This window comes from Elephantulus edwardii, unplaced genomic scaffold, assembly GCF_000299155.1.
Source record: "Elephantulus edwardii isolate Elephantulus edwardi_28Jun2011 unplaced genomic scaffold, EleEdw1.0 scaffold00349, whole genome shotgun sequence".
In the NCBI taxonomy this organism is placed as follows: Eukaryota; Metazoa; Chordata; class Mammalia; order Macroscelidea; family Macroscelididae; genus Elephantulus; species Elephantulus edwardii.
This window is the reverse complement of record NW_006400099.1, coordinates 1,992,369-1,994,263: the sequence shown is the minus strand read 5'-3', so window position 1 is coordinate 1,994,263 and position 1,895 is coordinate 1,992,369.

The following is a 1,895-nucleotide window of genomic DNA, read 5'->3' as shown; positions in this document are numbered from 1 at the left end:
ACTCTTTTCTAGCATCACAACTCGGAGGCATCAATTCTCCTTCTATCCTCCCTAGTCATTGTCCAACTCTCTGATGCATAACAAGTGATTGCAACGACCATAGCCTGTATCAGACGCACCTTAGTCTCCAGAGAGACACCATTCTCTTCAGTACCCTGGAGATGTCCCTAACAGCAGACTTTCCCATCGCAATATGTTTTTTTATTTCCTGGTAACTGGTGCTAAGAGTGTTGACTGTGGAGCCAAGCAGACTAAAGTTGTTAACAATCTCAATCTCTTCACCATCCATCCTGATGCTGCCAATTGATCCAGGGGTGAGAATCTTTGTCTTCTTGACATTGAGCCTAATCCATACTGAAGGCTGCAGTCCTTGACCCTCTGCAGCAAGTGCTTCAGGTCCTCCTCAGTTTCAGCAAGCAGGGTTGTGTCATCGGCAGAACACAGATTGTTAATAGACCTTCCACCAATCCTGACGCCACCCTTCTCCTCATAGAGCCCAGCCTCTCAGATGATCTGTTCTGCATACAGGTTGAAAAGATATGGAGACAGGACACATCCCTGGCATACGCCTTTCCCATTTTGAACCATGAAGTGTTTCCTTGCTCTGTTCTGACGACTGACTCTTAGTCCAAGCATAGGTTTCTCATTAGAACGATCAAATTCTTCTCAGAGTCAGCCAGAGTTTGTTATGATCCACACAGTCAAATGCCTTTGCATAATCAATGAAACACAGATAGACATTCTTCTGATCCATCTAACATCAGCTACAATATCCCTAGTACCACGACCCCTTCTAAACCCAGCCTGGACATCTGGCAGTTCTCTGCTGATGCAGAGAGGGAGAAACAAAGAGTAACCTATAAGGGAGAGGGAAAGCAGATAAGACGAAGTGCCGATTTTTCAGCAGAAACCATGTGAGGAAAAAGACAGTGTAATGAGATATATTGAACACTCAAAGAATACAACTGTCAACCAAGAATATTGTATCCAATGAAATTGTCCATCAGATATGAAGGAGAGATTAAGATATTCCCAGAAAAACAGAACCTAAAGGAGTTTGTAAAAATAAGACCAGTGTTGGAGGAAACAATGAGAGTTGTCCCTCTTACAGAGGTGCCACAGAAAACAGGATAGACCAAAATAACTAGCAACAACACCAGAAATAACTCAACACAATGAGAACAATAAAACACTACCTCTCAATAATCACACTGAATGTGAATGGTTTAAATGTACCACTGAAGAGAAAAAGAATAGCAGATTGGATAAAAAAAACCAAAATCCATCAATATGCTGTCTACAAGAGGCACACCTGAAAACTGAAAATAAAGAAAGACTAAATATAAAAGGATGGGGGAAAATATACCACGCAAATGGCAACCAGAAAAAAGCAGGAATAGTATTCTAAATATCTGATAAAATAAATTTCAATGCAAAAACCATCACAAAGGACAAGGAAGGTCACTACATAATGCTTAAGGGATCAATAGAACACGAGGACATAACAATAATAAATATGTATGCACCAAATGATACAACTGCAAAATATGTAAAATAAACACTAACAAAACTGGAAAAGGAAATAGACAACACTACTATAGTTGTTGGGGACTTCAATACACCACTTTCAAGAAAAGATAGAACTACCAGAAAGAAACTCAACAGAGACGCTGAAGAATTAAACCACACAATAAACCAACTGGACCTCATAGATATTCATAGGCTAATGCACCCCAAAAAAGCACAGTATACTTTATTCTCCAATGTGCATGGAACACTTTCCAGAATAGATCACATCTTGGGCCACAAGGCATGAATCAATGAATTAAAAAAACATAGAAATCATACACTGCATCTTCTCAGATCACCATACTACAAAATTAGAAATTAATAAT